Raw genomic sequence first — 6435 nt, 5'->3', positions numbered from 1 at the left:
TTGTTGCAAGTGCGCTTGTGCTCTAGTTTATGTCATGGCTGTTCCTGCTCTCCTCGCATGCCGTCTCTCTTGTGCTCGTTGCTTTCGTACGTTGTCCGAATATTTCCTTTAATTGTTTTCAATTAATTATTTATTATTTATTACAATTTAAATGATTTATTTATTATTTATTACAATTTAAACGATTTATTTATTATTTATTACACTGCCGTTGGCAGCCTTGGCTCCCGACAATGTGTGTTGAAGGCAGCGCTATACCCTGTAGAGCTTGACACGTCTTTGATTATCCTCTGTGAATTGTGCGATCATCGTTTTCACAGTATGATCGGTACTCCAAACCCGGCCAAAATCGTTATCGATATGACCCTCCTCGCCTTGACGTAGCTCCTTGACGTTTCTAGGGGCTTACATTCAGCGATCGCAGCTATTTTCCCTGGATCAGTGCGTATCCCTTCTTCAGTCATCTGGTGGCCAGGATATTTAAACTACTTCTTGAAGAATTTAGTATTAACATTGTGTCCAATACTCCTCCCAATACTCCCTGATGGGCATGTGTGTCAGACACGTTCAGATGGCTGACCAGCTGCGTTAGAAAGGGAGAGGACGAATGAGAGCCAATTCGCCGCAACTGCATCAGGGCCGGATTTCGGCATATGACATGTTTAAGCAAACACGCGCATATTCCCATGTCTCTATACATATTTTTTGTTTTATTCAATATCAAATTTGTTAGAAATCACAGTTTAATAAAGTTCGAGAAACTTAATTTCAAGCCTTTTAATCAATTTCTCTATAAATATAGAATTCATAGCCATCAATTTACCACTTTAGATGAATTTATGTGTGTACTAATACTTTTTCACTCTGATAAGTGATTATTTTTAGTTTGTCCATAAATATTTTCAATTGGCATTTAACATTCGATGCAATTCAGTAAATCTGTGGACCAAAAATAAACTATTTGAATCGTGCATTTTAATCTATTATGCAAATGGAAATCAAACGATGCAAATTTAAACCAATGCCTGGCCATCAAATTAAAAACAAATAAACTAAACCAAATGACAACAAATCAAAAATGTCGCCGACTACAAAATGTCCACAAAACAAATCCAGATCCAGAGAAAAAGCTAAAGCGAAGGCCTACAGAATTTGTGAACAGATTTACTCGACAGCCTCTAAACAATGGCCACAAGCAAAAGCTTCTGTTTCCGCTTTTGGTTAGAACAATTTCCATGGAAATGCTCGGAGGGTTGGAACGGCTAAAATATTTGTCAAATGTTGCACAAATGCCCCCAAAAAAAAAAAGCAAATGTTTGCGTCGTTGGGAAAAAGGGGCAAGTTACGAGTTGGGGCATAGCTGGTGGCTTGCAGCGTGTGTAGAAAAATGCAAATTTTTCTGTATTGTTTTTGCATCACATTGAAATTTTGTATCAAATTGAAAAACGCATGGCAAAAATGCCAAGACAAAAAAATACCCTGTTATAAGTTAAAAAATAATTTATGATTGCAATCAAACATTTATTTATGAAGATCAATAGCTAAAAAATATCTGTTTCGATTATTTTAATATTTCTTTATATGATACACATGCATCACATATAACAAGTACAGAGAGAACAGAACTTACACGATATCCTTAAAAAAATAATCAAATTTTTTGTCAGCAAAGGGAAACTTCTACCATGCTGAAAATGCCGTTGCTGCAATTGCTTTTGTCAGGACGTTCTTTAAAGCTCTGGCCACTTTTTGGTTATATTTCTGTATTAAAAACGGTTTTGTTGTGTGGAACGTTAGAATGTTTATGGGGTGGACGCTGAAGCACTAAGAACAACAGCAGCACCAGCAGCACCAGCAGTCACTGCAGATGCTCGCCAAAGTGGACGTGTGTGTGAGTGTGTGTTGGAGTTTATAGCATACTTTAAGGCGCCATAAGCTTATATTGCACTTAATAGCACATAAAAAGTGGTACGTGATAATGCAACGCACCACAAAAGTGGCCATTCGATGTGGAACAACCAAAGTGTGCCAAACACACGATAGCATCCGATGTGTTTGTCGGAAAAAACCCCAGGAAAGACTAAAGTTAGTTAAAGTGACTACAGTTAAGGGCTAAACATAATAAGGTTATCAAACAATGAGAGCAGAACAGTTGCATCCCATGTAATTTCCAAGATTCACATAAAAGAGAATTACAAATTAAAAGAATATTAATAGAGCAATTAACCGTGGAGGCGACAGATCAGCTTATATATGTAATAATACATTGAAGCGCAAAAATAATTAATTATAATAAAAAATAAGTAGAAATTCAACTCATGTAACAGTTAAAGCAAGCATAATCAGTTATGTAAGCAAATTTTAATGAAAAAATAAATGCAAAATTACAATTTTTTAAGGACTTAATACTTGATACTTAATAAACCAATTTGAAATCCAAGTTGAAACACAACAGATAAATATCAGCATGCAAATGAAATTCATTACTTCACAAGTCCTTGAAATGTGTCTCAGCTACCAAAACTATCTGTCAACTGAGTGAAAAATCTTGAACTTTGATGCCCGGACCACATCATTTATTGAAGGCAAACACCAATCAGGATGATGGTGTCACTGTGGTGTGAAAAGCTTTTGCTATAATTGACAATATCTTTATTGTTTTGTATAGTTTTGGTCTATTTCAAGAGTTTCTGAAGTGACTTTAAAAACTTATAGCTACATGTCACATGTCCGTGTGACAGTTAGTTATTTAGTTTTGTTGCTGCTGATATTGTTGTTATTGTGATTGCTGTTGATTTTCATGTTGTTGATCGAAGTGGAACAACAAGGGACAGCAAAACATGCACAACGCCCAACGCGTGCCTGTAAACAAGGTTCGCACATCAGCAATATAAACAGGCCAATTAAAGGTTATCAACAGCCTTCACGCATCGTTAGAATACATATAGGACCTCCCTTCTCACACCCATCCATCAATCAAAAATGGTTTACCATCTAAGTGAAAACATTGCGAAAGCAACACAAATACAAACAACAAATGCGTGTGTGTGTTTGTGTGTGTGTGTGTGTGTGGGTATGGGTGTTTGCTGTGCGTGACGGTAAATGTTAAATGTCAAATAGAAAATGGAATGGAAAATGGAATTTTCTCATTTAATCATTGCAACTACAAATAAAATAAAGAAGCTGCCGTTGCATTCACATCGACTGAGCTTGAAAATCAGTTATTCATTTGTTGCAGCCACAAAAGTTCTGCAACTCACATGGAAATTGAGTGATATATACCCTAGAATTGAGAAAATCAGCTTGCACTGTCAGTGTTTTTCTTTTAACATCAAAATGTGTATATAAATATTCCTTTTTACAATGCAGAAATAAATCTTAGAAATTGATTATTAAAAATGGAACGATAAAATATTATTTGGTTTGTCGATTTTCAAAATAAAAGTTCTGATTTGAAATAAATATAATCCATTCAGTCAAGAATATCAGCTTTGTCTTTTTCTGAATTTGGAAATTACTTTTCAAATATCAGAAATAATATTATATACTATATTTATCCAAATCATAGAAGGCTTGAGAAAAAAGTTGAAATAAATAAATCGTTATTGGGAGAGTTGATTTTATGCAAGTGTTTCCACAAAAAATATATATAGTGAATGTATTCTTAGCAATATGCAAAATTCAGGCTCATATTTTTTCTCTGAGTGCACATACACACACACAGACATAATTGAATTCAAATTCAAAGCCAGTCATTTAGTCAATCATTCAAGTTGTCAATTGCTGCCGAACACCAAGTCATTTGTATGGTCAACAGTCGGTTGTGGTTTGGCTTGGGAGCTACTTGAATTATTTCCCTCATTTCACATGCATGCACATTGTTGCCGCATGTTGATGTTGCCATCGTTGTTGCTGTCGTTGTTGCTGATGTCAGACAACAACAGTCTGCTCGACTCGTTGTTCTTCTTGTTCCCTGTTGTCGTTCATCAGCTATAAAACTTGCACTTTACTTGCCTGACTTACTGGCTGCTTACTGCTTACAACCTACAGCTAACTGCTTCCAGTTGCAGCGACCCATAAAAGTATTCTACAATTTTTATGCCCCGTCCAAATTGAGTTTATTTCGCTGCGACATCGAAACTGGAGAAGCTAAAGTGGGCTGCAGCGCATATTGTTGTAGTTGTTATAGCAAATACGTGAATAAATTTCAACCGAAACATTTAATAATTTATATTTATGTCTCAACTCTTTGATTTATTGTGACGATTTTCAAATTTATTTCTAATTATATATTATTTATAATCATCATTAGCTGCAGGAAAATGGAGATCATAATCTGAACAATCTGGCTTGAGGGGTGGCCTTCAGCTGCAATTGCTATTTATTATAGAGCATTAATTGTTTCGTTCAAGTCACATTCCTTTTTTTCTTCTTTTTTTTTATTGGCTTATCTCTGTTTTGCTGAGGCATGCTCCCAGGTCCCATGATGAAGACGCAGTCAAGCACACACACAAACATACACACACACACACACACCCACACACACACAGACTCCCCGATAAGCCCACACAGAGCCACACAGTGTTGTAATGTGCCGATAAAGTTTTTGGAAATCCTTTAATTGGCTTTGCTTTCAATTTTTTGCCATTTCTTCACACAGATGAGTAGCTAAAAATTGTCGAATGAAGAGAGAGTCAACTAAGGACATGAGATTTGCAATTATGGGGAGCTGTCGAGCCTGACGCCCCTCCACAAAAAGCTAACAGATCTGGTGAGGGAGCAAAATATTCGGTTTTTGTGCGCATTATGTTTGACTTTCTTTCATTTTTGCATAATCGATTTTCCGGCAATGGAAACTTTTCGTGCGTAAATTGTGATGACTCGACTCAAAATGCCATACAAATAAACATATGTGCGAGTGCGTCTGTAACGTTGTGTAACGTCAGACAATTATAGATATTTATGATGATGAGTTACAATTTGTAAGCTAAAGATACAGCAGAACACAACACACAACTAATTCTAGGACAAAAGCCAGCACCAAAACCCAATTCTAAACAATATTGACATGCATATACATGGTATATATCCATACTTATCTGTCTATGTGTCTATATATTTTCTATGGCAACCACACACATCAAATTTTGTACACAACAATGGATTCTAAAATATATATTTGTATATGTGTATGTCTATTTTTTCTTTATGCAATCTGTTTGCCCTTTTCGTTGTCTTAACATTGCGTTCGACAAAAAGTGGCACACACAGCGGGAGCTTTGACAAAGAAATCCTTGGGGTCACACAGAGAAAGAGAGAGAGAACATGTAAGAGAGCGAGTGTGAGTGCTGTAAATATATTTAATATACCCTGTAAGCGTATAAAAAGAGTAGAGGGTTTTTGAAATTTAATGTCGCCCTTTGTTTTGTGACATTTTGCATTTCCTTTTTCCAAAATTCCAGAAAACAATATGAAAATCGCTCTGAGAATTAGAAAAAAATTATTGATTTTAGAATACATTTTTTAATACTCGAAAAAAATTGTCTTCTTATTTCATTACTTCCGCAAAAATAAAGGCAATCTTCAAAAATGCATAACAATTTTTATCTTAATGTAGATAACATGCTATCTAAATGATATTTAGTGTTTATTCACTCTACTATAGTAAATTATTCAAGAATATTTAAATTGATTTGTTAAGGGTATCTACTAGTCGAGCAGTCTCGCCTTTCGTTATTTCTGTAAAATTTATTTTGTGTGTGAATGCATTGATAAACTGACAACATATTTTGCTGTTGTTCGGACCGGCATTTGATGCATTGTTCTAAGTCGGCCACTCGAGTTCCATTTTAATAGCTCCTGTTTCTCATCGCCATCTTGGCCTGCTCCATTTACAATTTTGGGGCACCCCGAAGGCGACATACACTTTAATTGCTTTTGTCTTTGGTAATTTATGGCAAGCTTGGAGGGAGAACCAATTCGAAATGTTCTGCCGGCAGTCAAGTTACGTTCAGGCAATAGGTGTTTTTGCTGTTGTTCGACAATAGTACACGTGTTAATAATGTTCCATTAGGCAACAGTGCGGAGGCAGATGTGCCTTGCACAAGAAATCACAAATAGCTAGTCGAACTTTGAGCTCACTCGCAGATTAGAAATATTTCAAGAGCGGAATGAGCCTTCTCTTACTATACAAATCACAGCTAGTGAGTTAAGCTTAACTTTCAGCATTTAAAAGTATCATTTTTAAATTAATCAACAGCAATTATATTCGGGAACTTTAATGTTTTCGGATGCGTTCTGCTCTGCCATATTAAATTTAACACCCTTTTTATTTGCCATTTCTTTTCATTGCCTAAGAGTTTTCCGCCTCCTTGAACACTTTGCCAGACTCTCATTTCCATTTACTATTCTTTTGCCTGTTGTCGCAATGTCACT

Source organism: Drosophila grimshawi, unplaced genomic scaffold (genome assembly GCF_018153295.1).
Source record: "Drosophila grimshawi isolate 15287-2541.00 unplaced genomic scaffold, ASM1815329v1 contig_1377, whole genome shotgun sequence".
Classification (NCBI taxonomy): domain Eukaryota; kingdom Metazoa; phylum Arthropoda; class Insecta; order Diptera; family Drosophilidae; genus Drosophila; species Drosophila grimshawi.
This window is presented reverse-complemented; position numbering follows the sequence as displayed.